The 13,797-nt window shown below is 47.1% G+C and overlaps 1 protein-coding gene across 2 annotated transcripts in view; it reads right to left on the bottom strand.

The window, feature by feature from the left end:
* Positions 1-13,797, bottom strand: part of IFT46 (intraflagellar transport 46) — a 77,000-nt gene that overhangs the window by 15,706 nt on the left and 47,497 nt on the right. The window lies entirely within an intron of this gene.

Here is a 13,797-nt window from a genome sequence, read left to right as displayed (position 1 = left end):
GCGCTGCTTCAAGCACCCATCCAACCCTCTCCGGTGACCCACTACTTTTAGATGCCGGTGTCTGAAGTGCCCATCCTAGCCTACTGTGCAAAGCGTGACTCAGAGATGCTACACCCCTAAACAGCCTATGTAGGCTGCTGTCCATCTACTAATTTAGTACACAGGCTGCTTAGGAGTGTGAAACAAGAAAACAGAGAAGAGGGTGCACCGGCCTTGTGCATCATCCTTTAACAAATTTATTTAAGAAAAAACATAATAAAACTACTCACAAAGGTAGATAAAAATTCACGCTTAAAATAGTCTTTGACTTGTGACAGTCTGTCCACTGATAGCAGTCTCCAGATCCTAAGAGGACGTGCAAACCGCTGCTGGCTGGCTGGCTGTTTCGAAGGTTACACCTTCTTCTTCAGAGCCTCTGCTTAGGAGTGTGGCATCTCCAATTCACAATGTGCTAAATCATGTTAAATACAATGGACAGGGTTGCTACTTTTTATTTATTTTTGCAACGTAAACAGCTCCCCCCCACCCATGCAAAAAAGTTACCAGTGTCACACTGGGCATACGGTTTGGAATCTTTAATGTTACTTCTAAGCACCAGGCTTGGTGCTTAGAGGAAGTTGTGAATATTGGGAATCCACAGGACACTAAATTACAGAATTCCATTGGCTTCAATTTATAACTGACAGCTTAACTTGGATCCATTCACTTCTAGACCAAGGCCAGGCTTGTTTGACCTCATAAGAATAAATAATCAGAGGGGCCACATGTTGGATGCAGAAGCAAGAAGATCATTGGTGATTTATTTATGCACAATATATGCTGCATCTCCTCCTGGGTATCAGGGGTGATAAAAAGACTGGTACACAACATCGGCCAACAGTGTTTAGAAGGGGGCAGTGTCCATTTGATTGAGCGCTTTTCTCAAAAGACCCTCCTAATGCGGAAGTGCAGGTAGAAAGAAGACACCACCTTAGGCAAAAAATAGAGGCTGAAATACTACCTTATCTCAGTAAAGCACCTGAAAATGTTGCTTACAGGAAAGTTCATTCAGTTCCCAGACTCTATGAGCTGAAGAAATGGCCTCAAATAGACCTCCTTGTGTGTAAGAAGTGCCAAAAGGAACATCTCAAATGGGTTCAAACTCATCATACTGTAAAAAAAAAAAAAAAAAGACACAACCAATTAAGATCTCATGGGGACGGGGGGGGACGGGGGGGGCGTGGCCTGACCTGGCATGGAGACGGACGTCTGAGCTCGGAGCTCCGTCTGCCACAGGAGATACTCAACGAAGCCGGGAGGTATTTTCACATAACGCTACCTCAGGATAATGGGCACTGCTTCCCGATCCTCCTCTGCCTCCCGCTCGAGGTCCCCCAGGGATCTTACCGGGTCACAAAGCCGCCATATACCGGAGATGTTCAGAGCCGGCAGAGGCAATATGGCGCCTATCCATCACGGCCCAGCACACTCCGGAGCGCAGCTGCTGCCACTGAGCGACCCGAACCTATCTGAATCTAGTCACAACCACTCTAACGGCGGGGGAGACGGGATTGTACTCACTCCTCAACCTCCGATCAACATTCAGGATTTAAGATCCTGAATGTTGATCGGAGGTTGCCGATGATCGCTGATGACATCAAGGACACTTTATCCGCCGCCATCTCGGAGCTGCGGCTGGATTTTCGCGCCTTAAACGAGCGAGTCCTGAGGGTGGAGACTGTGACTGAGCACCATGACACCGCCATTCACTCAGTCACTGACTGCCTTGACTCCCACACGCTGCAGATGCGTGACATGCAGCGACACTTAGAAGACCTTGACAACAGGGGTCGGAGGCATAATTTCCGTGTCAGAGGCCTTCCAGAGGCCATTGAGGGGGAGCAGGTCTCTCAAGAAGTAGTGAGTCTCTTCAATGGCCTTCTTCACCGACCCCCGCAAACTCCGATCACAATGGAGAGAATACACCGCGCACTGCGCCCCAAAGGAAGTGAGACGGATCCCCCACGGGACATAATCTGCTGCATAGTGGATTACAAATTAAAAGAGGAAATCTTAAAACAAGCCAGGGGCAGTCAGCAGATTCTACACGCAGGTGCCCATATCCAAATCTACCAAGACCTATCCGGAATTACCCTACAACATAGAAGAGACCTGCGGCCACTTCTGGACGTCCTTAGGGAGAAAAGCATTCTCTACAAATGGAAGTTCCCCTTTTGTCTCTCGGCTTCCAATAACGGCCGCACAGCGCTCCTCAAAGTACCAGAAGATCTGCCTCATTTTTGCGCCACACTTGGAATTGCCATGGTACCAGTGCCTAATTGGTATGCCGCTTTCCGCATGGTTCCGGCGCACCTTGACCAGCCGAGAGAAGAACCTATGGAAGCTCAAAATTCTAGACATCGCAGAAGACGCTCACCCTCCACCCACAGGACCCAGACGAACTACCGGAGCGGTCCTGGAGCTGAAAACATCATCACCTCCCCACGGTCCAGGAGGATGCGCAGGGACCGCTAACATCTGGGGAAGGGATTCTTCCTCCCATTATCAGTTTTATTCTGTTTAGTATTGTTCAGAGCCTTATCTGACTTTCCTTTGTTTTTGGTTCCAGTTTTTGACTTCCATACAGTGCTCAAGATGTGAGTAATCTAAAGACTGTGTTTTGTCTTTTCAACCACCTCCCTATATTTTTGATAGGTCACAAGATCTACACTGGGCACCTCTGGACACGGTCATGCCCACCTGTCTATATGTAGAGCTGCAGTCATTGTGCCTCCCCCTCAACCGCCTATGACTCACTGGCTATAGCCTTAGGGCACAGTAACAAACCGCTCCTGACCTGGCACTACATTTCCCACAAGTCTGAGTGACTTTAGACTCCGCCTCGTGACACTTACTGAGTTTCTTAAACCGCGCCTCCTGCTGCGGACACACACGGATTTCTCGACTACGCAAACTCCAGCAATGCATCTCCGCCCTAAGGGACAAGAACTGCCTCTCTCCTTGCAACAACACTGCTTTCCTTCAGCCGACTTAAGAACTCCTACTCCAACCTCCTGTCATACCTCAGGCTCAGGACACATCGTCCAAAAAGGAGCCGACTGGCGGTTACGCCGCAACGGACGCCCACAGACCTCGCCTTCAAGTTGTTTGCGGACTCACATCTGCACTGTTCCGGTACTATCCTCTCACTCTCACTCCAACCTCCTGTCATACCTCAGGCTCAGGACACATCGTCCAAAAAGGAACCGACTGGCGGTTACGACGCAACGGACGCCCACAGACCTCGCCTTCAAGTTGTTTGCGGACTCACATCTGCACTGTTCCGGTACTATCCTCTCACCGTCCCAGCCGTCAGGATGCGATCTTAAGTATGAGTTCTATCTTTTGGTTTTCCTTTTTTTTCTTTGTGTTTTTCCTGGCTCTACAGCTGACCTGTACCAGTTGAATTTCTTAGATGTTCGTTGTACCATGCTCGTTGCTAAAGGTTAGCTATGCTGTTATGACAGTTAAGGTAAACACTGATATCCACTGGCAGCCTCCCCAAGGCTAGGCAACTCTCCCTGCTATATGTTATTAGTGTTGCGGATTTCAATTTTTGGGCCGACACCGACACCCTCTCCCCACCTTTCATGGAGACTGAGGTTGGCGTGGGGGGTGGGGAGTGGTTGGTTTGGTGCCCTCTTCCTTAGACGAGGAGTCTGGTCGATACTTGGGCCTCCCCACTGAAAACCTACACAATACCCATAGCTAGGGTCACTTCTCAATGCTTCACTGCTACCGGCGCACCGCCCTGTTAATGCCCTTGCCCGTTGGGCCGGTAACGCACCCACTATGGGTGATCCATTGATAATACCTCCCATTTTCACACTACAAACTATCCTGTGGTGGCAGCTCACATCCCGTTCGTTGAACGTTACCCTTACCTAGTCCCTCACTGCCAGGGTTTTGGTCAACCCCACATGGACTCGGTTAGGGGTGTAGTCCCCCCCATTGGGACTCTCTCACTGCCCGTGTTTCGTTCCACACCGATTACTACCCCCGAGGTTGTTGGACACGTAATTCCACATCTCTTCGGATACTATCCGGGTACGCCCACACCTGACTCACATACATCTACGGCCTTCCGGATTACACCCCCCTTTCCTTACTACCCCCCTCTTACCCCCCCCCTCCACCAATGGCGGGCACACAAGACACCAACCTTCCTATGGACACAACTATACAGCAGCTACACTCACTCAAATTATACTCCATAAACATTCGGGGCCTTAACATACCTGAAAAGCGATCCAAGCTCCTCCACTCTCTAGAACAAGCCAAAACTCATATCGTACTCATACAGGAGACCCACTTCCGGTCGGATTCTATCCCTAAACTTAAAAATCACTACTTCCCCACAGCCTTTCATTCCTCCAACTCAGAAGCTAAATCGAAAGGTGTTACCATACTCCTTTCTAAAAATTGCCCACTCCAAGTATCGGAAGTACAAACAGACCCAATGGGACGCTTTCTCTTTATCAAAGGCACCTTGAACCAAATACCCATCACCATTGCCAATATTTACGCTCCTAATACAGGCCAGGTCACCTTCTTCCGTAATACTCTTCAGCAACTTTCCAGCTTCCAATCAGGAACCCTTATCATGGGCGGCGACTTTAACGTTTCCCTATCCCCCTCTATTGATACTTCAAATGGGACCTCTTCCCTTTCCTACAGGGCCCTAAAGTCGATCAAGCAACAATTTCATAATCTACTACTCCATGACACGTGGCGCACATTACACCCCAAAGAAAAAGATTTTACTTTCTTCTCCACACCACATAATAAGTACTCAAGACTTGACCACTTCTTTCTCCCCCAGATGGATCTCTCACATCTCGCCAAAGCAACCATTGACCCGGCCGTCCTCTTGGACCACAATCCCATCTCCATGACTTTACGACTGAACTCACCCAACAGAAAAACACGTATCTGGCGACTGGACAGTTCCTTATTGACCGATGAGATACACGTTAAGAGACTGACCGCTTGCCTCTCCAACTTTTTTCGGGATAACTCGACACAAGACCTGGCTCCCACGGTCACATGGGCAGCACACAAATGTGTAATTCGCGGGAAACTGATGGCCATAGCTGCACACCGAAACAAACTCAAGAACTCTCGCATGGCGGAGTTAACGGCTCGCATTCGCACACTAGAGCAGACACACAAGGCCTCCCTCGCCATTTCTTCACTAGCAGAACTCTCTCAAGCTAGGGAAGAACTCTTAGAAGCACTGACTACAGCGGTTAAACGCAAGTACACCCTGTCACAAAAACTATATTATGAATTCGGCAACAAAGCCGGTAAACTATTGGCGAGGGCTCTCCAAACCAAAAAAGCCTCTCACACCATTCATAAGCTTATTATTCCCAAAGGAGAGGCAGTAGTCACCAATGAAGGCATCTCTGCGCAATTCGTACAATATTTCACGAAGCTATATAACCTCCCGACTACCCAAAGTACTGACGCAGCGGTTAACCGTAGGAAGAACCTAACTGATTTTTTAGCACAATTCGGCCCCACTCCGCTCGCCCCGGAGGATTCACAGACACTAGACCTCCCAATAACATCGGATGAAATCCTCCTTGCCCTAAACCAAATGAAGACAGGCAAAAGCCCGGGACCGGACGGCCTCACAGCAGTCTATTACAAATCATTTCCGAACATCCTCCTACCACATTTAACCAAAGCACTTAATAACCTTACAACAACCTTGGTAGCTCACAGAGATCTATTAGAAGCTCACATCACCCTCATCCCAAAACAGGGCAAAGACCCCACATTAGTCCCCAACTACCGCCCCATATCGCTCCTCAATGTTGATCTAAAATTGTACGCGAAAGTCTTGGCCAATCGTATCATCCCCTTCATTCCATCTCTGGTCTTTCTGGACCATGTTGGTTTTGTCCCGGGCCGCGAGGCCAGGGACAACACCACGAAGGCCCTCAACATTCACCATTGGCTTACCAAAACTGCCACACAAGGATTTTTTCTCTCGCTGGATGCAGAGAAGGCGTTCGACCGGGTCGCCTGGGATTACATGGAAGCTACTTTGCAAGCGGCAGGCTTACCACCGCGCATGCTACAAATGATTTTAGCCCTATATGCTTCCCCGACCGCTAGGCTCCGGATTAATGGTGGCTTGTCGGACGCCTTCTCTGTATCCAATGGGACGCGACAGGGGTACCCCCTATCACCCCTTATTTTCATTATGACGATAGAACCCCTTCTCCGTAAACAGAAACAATCCCGCTATCAAGGGAATTGACATCCAACAAAAGCAGTATAAGCTAGCAGCTTACGCTGATGACATCCTACTTTTTCTGACGGACCCTATCACGACCATCCCTAACCTTTTGGCGGACTTTACCCTTTTCAAAACTTTATCCAATCTTCAAATTAATTTTGAGAAATCCAAAGCCCTCAATATCACTTTACCAATGGAGACGGTAAACCTGTGTCGTAGTAATTTTCTGTTCGTTTGGGAGAAATCCGAAATACCATACCTTGGGATCAAAATCACAACCCACCTAAGAGACCTTTACGCCAAAAATTTTCTCCCCCTGCTCCGTTCCATTCAAGGCGATCTACAGAAATGGAATCTAGGTTCCTATTCTTGGCTGGGCAGAGTCGCAATATTAAAAATGAATATTCTACCCAGACTCCTCTACCTCCTTCAAGCCATTCCGATCATGTTACCTGCATCCTTCTTTGCCTCCTACAAACTTCTTTGTCGGACCTTTGTGTGGGCCTCCAAACATCCACGTATTGGCTGGGACAGACTAGTTCTCCCTAAAAGACTGGGGGGTCTGGGTCTCCCAGATCTCAAAAAATATCACTGGGCCTGCCACCTGACTAGACTGGTGGATTGGCATATACATCGTCCCTCCAAGGATTGGATTGCCCTAGAAGCATCGTTCGCAAGCCTTCCCTTAGCCAACACGCCGTGGATGACCCACACCAATGTTCCCAAGGGATTCACTGCTCACCCTCTCATCGGTACCACACTCTCACTTTTCAAAAGAGCATGCAAACTGTTGGCCTTCGCACCCTCACCAGGCCCCATGACCTCTCTGGACAACAACCCAGACTTTCCCCCGGGACTTATCCTAAAAGACCCTAACCTGGAGACCCACACCTCACAAGCTAGAGCACAGAACTTCTTCCAAAATGGGACTCTCCTCTCTTTCCCTACGCTAGTAACTACAATGCCTAACCATGACATACCCTTTTACAAATACTTACAACTGAGACATTTCCTCCAACCGCCTAACCAATCCTCTCACTGGCACAGGGATCTCACACCGTTTGAATTCCTTTGCACCTCTACAGAACCTCAAGGTCATCTAATTTCCTCAAACTATGCCCTACTGTTTTCAGGTCACAAGATCAAGGATGACACACTTACACAACAATGGGAAAAAGACCTATCCCTAGATCTCACCCCCACAGATTGGGATCACATATTTACCCTCATGCACAAGGGTTCCATTAATGTCACGACGCAGGAAAATAGATACAAAATCTTTTCGAAATGGTATCGGACCCCCGACAAAATCCACCACTTCCACCCCTCTGTTCCTTCTACTTGCTGGAGGTGTAATAACTCTAGAGGTACCCTGCTCCATATCTGGTGGGAATGCACCCTTATACAACCCTTCTGGTCGGAAATCCACCGACTAATCTCCCAAATTACCACATATACTCCGGACTTCTCCCCCGCCCGATATTTACTACACCACATACAAGGGTCCCCCACTTCATACAAAAAAACCCTAACAATTCTAACTGATCAACGCAGCCAACCTATGTATCCCTGCACGGTGGAGAAACCCCACCCCCCCCCCCCCCCCCACAGTTCAGGACTGGATTCGCAGGGTAGACCGAATAGCGGAGATGGAGCAACTCATTTCCCAAGCCGCTGATACCCCTACCAAATTTCAGGCCACCTGGGCTTGTTGGACTCATTATAGAAACTAACAAACACACCCGACCTTGACCCAGCCATCTCCTCGCACTCCCTGAGGAGTTTACGTGACATGTTCCCTTGTGTCCCCCCTCAAAAACACACCTGCCCCCCCCTATTCCCCTTTGCCTCTTACTTCCCCCCACCAGCGATACTGACCTGACATATCCATGAAGCCTAGAGCTTGCCTTATCTTTACATATCGCACATGCCTTCCCTCAATATCAGTTACATATAGGTCTCCCCCGAGCGACCGAATCACCCTCGGTCCGCCCTACACTTCGGACGATCCCACTTCCTCTCAAAAGTTCTAAATTTCAGTTGCCATGCTGTTATATTTAAACGCTACCTACGCCCTGTCCTGTATCCCGTTCTCGTTCACAGCTAATCCCGTTGGGGGTGAACGGAAACGGGATTGCTCATAACACGGGATGGCCCTGCTCCGCAAACCACATCCGACCTTTCTGAGCCTGCACCCTTAGTTGTAGGTGGGGATTCTTACTTTATTATTCTGTTGGGCCACATGAATGATCGCACTTTCTTTTATTTGTTCTTGTTCCTATTATACTGATCTATATGTGAATATTGACATTTGTCTCTCTACGATGTATGTCAAACTTCACTTGTTAACCTGCAAAATTTCAATAACACCTTTTGAAAAAAAAAAAAAAAGATCTCATGGGGACACCGAAGACCAGACAGAGAGAACAATCTGCATGACTCTCTATACAAAAAACCTTTACAAATGAATGAGATGCAGTAGGCCTCTGGAACAGAATGACCAAGGCCAAAATGTGACCCAGATAGTACTCATGGCCAGAGACAACTCCAGCCAGACTAGAGTAAAGCCAAAATACAACCTGCAACATACGGTTAAGGGTGAAACCTTTAGACCTTACACCAGGCAAAATATGCCTTTCAAGTACAATGGTATACCTTCCAGGAGGTCAACTTTCTCCCATGAGCAGAGTAGAAATATTGTCAGAAACCCCCCTGTCCCTTAGGACTTGGGCCTCAGAAGCCACTCTGTTAAAGTCAGCAATCATAAAGCAGGATGGAGATGGACTCTTGGCCTGCAAAAACGGGTCTGGTCAGACTGGAGGAGCCCGCGGATTTTCTGCTAGGAGATGGATAATATCCACACACTCCATTTTTAGGGGGCCAAGCCAGAGTTATAGGAATCATTAGCACACCCTCTTTATCCTGCAGAGCAAGCGGACAGAAGTTGTAGTAAAGGAACGCATAGATCAGAAGAATTTGACTCCACAGAGTCCCAGGGTATCCACTGCAAATGTTTGAGGATTCTTGGATCAGGAGACAAATCTGTCCAGCGTGGTGTTGAGCTTGGATGCAAGAATTTCCACATACGGATTTCCCCCACCTCCAACACAGGGTTTTGAACACCTCCGGGTGAAGAGCCTAATCTCCAGAGTTCAGTCGCTGACAACTGAAGAAGTCCATCTGCCAATGTTCCACGCCTGGAATGTGCACGGCGGAGAGAGCAAGAACATGCAGCTCTGCACAGGACAAGATAATGTCAACTTTTTCCATGAGCAGCATGACTTCTTGTCCCACCTTGGTAATCTAAATATGCCACCACTTTAGCATTGTGAAACTGCACCCGAACTGGGATAACCTGAAGGCAACCACACCATTGTTGCTGAGCCAGGCAAAATGGCAGAAGTTCCAAAATGTTGATTAGCAAGGTCTGCTGCTCCACTGACCATGTTCCCTGAATTGACCTTTGCTCCAGAACACCTTCCCAGCCTGTCAGACTGGCATCTGCTGTCTGAATCCTCCAGGTTATCGGAAGAAATGATTTTCCCACATCCAAAATTTGGAAGGGGATCCACCACTCTAGAGCCAACTTTCTCATTGGATTCAGATGCATAGTTAGATTCAGGGACTGTGGACTCTTGTCCCAGGCCAACAAAATAATGTGTTAGTCTCAGGAGTAGAATTAAGCATGTAGAATAGCATCAAAGCAGAGACCATCTTCCCTAGCACCCTCATGTAGAGGCGGATAGAGGAATATCCAGAGACCTTAAAGAGTCTGCCGGGATCTGAGGGAAAGTGTTTTCCTGTGGAAAGAACACTAGGCCCAAGTATGCCAGATGTTGTGTCAACCAAGGCTGATTTTTGAGTGTTCAGTACTCAATGAAACCGCTCCAGAACCTGCACCTGAAATGTTTGAGGACAAGGCCTGATCCAATTGCTCTTGAAGGAGCAGGTTGTCCATGAAACCCCAAAATGGGGGATACCCCAGGTTCTCAAAAACCCCAGAATCAGAGCCAACATCTTTGTGAACACTCTGGGAGCAGTGGATAGGCCAAAATGGCAATGCCACAATATCTCCACAGTAAACCTTGGAAACTGTTGGAGAAGCTGAAAGATCAGGATGTGCAGGTAGACATCCTTGATATCCACTGACACCAGGAAGTCCCCCTGCTGATGTGAAGCAATCACAAACCGGATGGACTATATCCTGAATTTTTGCATTCATAGGAATTTGCTGAAACCCTTGATGTCCAAGATAGGACATTTCTGTTTGGCTTTGGAATTTAAAAAATGTTCAGATATAAGTCATGAAACTTCTCCCATTCTGGTATGGGTGCAATTACACCCTGAAACAGCAACCTTTCCAATGCTGCAAAGGAACTCCTTGGACTTGGAGGTCTTCAAGTTCCAGTTCTTCTTGCAAAATTGTGTGGTAGGCTTCTGCTTGAAACTTGAGGCATTTGGTTGACAAAATGACTGCTTCTTTGCAGTCGAAGAAGGCCCTGGAGTCATCAGTTTTGCCTTCTTCAGGGGAACAGCATGCTTTTTCGGACAGTCACCTTCTGATGAATGCATCCAAGGACAGCCCAAACAAACACTTACCCTCAAAGGAAGCCTCTCTATTTGCTTCTTACGGAGGGAGAGAGAAAGCTCAGTCTAGAGAGTTGCTCAATAAAATATTCCAAAGCATCCATCAATAAACCCAAGGATCTCAGGAACTCCTATGTGTATTGTCCAATGACAGGTTTTACAAAGTTACATAGTTAGGTTGAAAAAAAGATAATAGTTCTATTAGGTCAACCAATTAAAAACACACACAGACAGAAAACCTCCATATACACTATCCTATATCCATAGTTGATCCAGAGGAAGGCAAAAAACCTACCATGGTCCAATTAGCTCGGGGGGGGCAATCAAACATTCCCTGGATCAACTACCCATGTCATCATTACCTCTAAAAAATAGTATCCAGTTATATTTGTGCATTTAGGATTGTATCCAGCTCTTTTTTTCAAACTATCTACTGAGCTGACCAGAACTAGTTTCTGAGGGTGTCTATTCCACATTTCCACAGCCCTTACTGTGAAGAAGCCTTTCCATATGTGAAAGTTACATTTATTTTCCTGCAGATGTAGAGTGTCCCCTTGCCCTCTGTAATGACCTGAAAGTGAATAACCCTACACCAAGTTCACTATATGGACCACTTATGTATGTATGTATGTACACATTGATCACACCCCCCTTAATCTCCTCTTCTCGATAGAGAATACATTCAGTTCAGCTAATCTTTCCTCATAGCTGAGCTCCTCCATGCCTCTTATCAGTTTGGTTGCCCTTCTCTGCACTTTCTCCAGTTCTCCAATATCCTTTTTTGTAAACTGGTGCCTAAACCTGAACTGCATATTTTAGATGAGGTCTTACTAATTTGGGCAGGGGCAAATTATGTCTCTCTGGAGTCTATACCTCTTTTAATACAAGAAAGTATTTTGCTAGCTTTAGAAACTGCAGCTTGGCATTGCATGCTATTATTAATTCTATGATCTACCAGAACACCCAGATCCTTCTCCACCACTGACTCCTCCAGCTGTTCTCCTCCTAGTATGTATGATGCATGTGTTTACCACCCAAGTGCATCGTTTTAAATGCATCAACATTAATCCTCATTTACCATATGGTTGTATAGTTGCTGCTTATAAGTCAGAGACATCCTGTATGGACAGAATTCCACTGCTTGGTGTCACCTGCAAACACTGAAATTGTACTTTTAATCCCAGACCCTATGTCATTTATAAATAAGTTAAAAACTAAAAGTGCCAACACTGAACCTTGGGATACACCAATAATAACAGTAGACCATTCAGAGTAAAAATCATTAAGCACTACTCTTTTAGCCAGTTTTCTATCCATTTACAAACTTAATTTTCTAAGCCTGTAGACTTTAATTTACACATTAGCCGTGTGTGGGGAACACTCTGGCAACATCCAAGTATACTTTATCCATGGCCACTCTTTTGTCTAAGTTTTTGCTTATTTATAAAAAGAAATCAGATTTCATTAGCCCAAGATGGCTAATGAAAACTCCTCCCTAGACACAAAAGGATGTGCCCTGGTCTGGAAAGACCAGATAAGGACAGGGATTCAGAACTAATCTGACCCTGAGAGTAGCTATTACAGGCTAAACTCTGTAGGGTGCCTACTCTTCATTCACCCTTCCCTCCATACCTCTGCCTGAGATCCACCATGGCTTGTTGAGAGATGCAAAACCTCCCAGGGAGCACGGCCACCCAGCTGAAAGGAGTGTTTTGCAGAGTGATACCCTGGGTCTGGAGTCCTTCAGCACTGCCTATGCCATTGTGTCGTGAGGTGAGAGGTATATTCACAGGAGCTTATCCACACGTGTAAGAGCACTAAGGGAATTCATAATTGTGGCCACGCATGTGTCTGTGATGTCACTGTATGCACCAACCAGCCAGACCCGCCCCTTCCACTACCACCAAACACAGTAGCAGAGACCTAGCTATTGCCAGAAGGCACAGTAACAAACACAGGCATCTCACAGTCTTCCCCACCTGCAGGAACACAGCACAACAGGATCCCTGCACTGGACCTGTATAGCAATCTGCGAGCATTGGTACTGGATACCAGGTACCCAGGTCATTGCTGTCCTCAAGGTCCAGTGCTAGCTGACAACCTTCACAGTGGTGTCTGCGTACCATTCCTCTGGGCCCAGAGCCCTAGGCAACTCATCCAGAAAATGCCCTTCTTATTCCCTAGCAGGGGGTGTATAGAATAGGCAGTAAAATCCAGAGGCAAATGGCCATAGATAGGATTCTTCAAAGACTTCAGAGGCACATCCATCACCTAACGACACTAGCACAAAACTGTGCTGCAAGGCGTTATGCCTAGCCGGTTCCCGACCGGCTCACGCAGATATACTGTGGCACAATGGCTCTTGTGGGCGAAATCCTGTATGGGTACGTCCTTCCCTTTTTCGGCCACCAGAGGGCAGGGGACCCGATGCGCATGGCCGGTGGGCATGATCGCCGTGGCCACGCGCGATCCCGTGCATGAGCGCCAGCACAGGGATTTGTGAGTGTAAACACACAAATCCCTGTGCTGTCAGAGGAGAGGAGACATGTTGTTTGTTCCTACTAAGTAGGAACAGCGATATGTCTCCTCTCCTACTCAGTCCTATCCCCATACAGTTAGAACACACTGAGGGAACACACATTTAACCCCTTGATCGCCCCCTAGTGTTAACCCCTTCACAACCAGTGACATTTACACAGTAATCAGTGCATTTTTATAGCACTGATAGCTGTATAAAATGTCAGTGGTCCCAAAAATATGTCAAAAGTGTCCGATCTGTCCATCGCAATGTTGCAGTACCACTAAAAATCGCAGATTGCGGCCATTACTAGTAAAAAATAAATAAATAAAAAGAATGCCATAAAAATGCCATAAATCTTTCCCATAGTTTGTAGACACTAAAGCTTTTGCGCAAACCAATC

The sequence above is a fragment of the Aquarana catesbeiana genome, linkage group LG10 (genome assembly GCF_042186555.1).
Source record: "Aquarana catesbeiana isolate 2022-GZ linkage group LG10, ASM4218655v1, whole genome shotgun sequence".
Lineage (NCBI taxonomy): Eukaryota > Metazoa > Chordata > Amphibia > Anura > Ranidae > Aquarana > Aquarana catesbeiana.
This window is presented reverse-complemented; position numbering and strand designations above follow the sequence as displayed.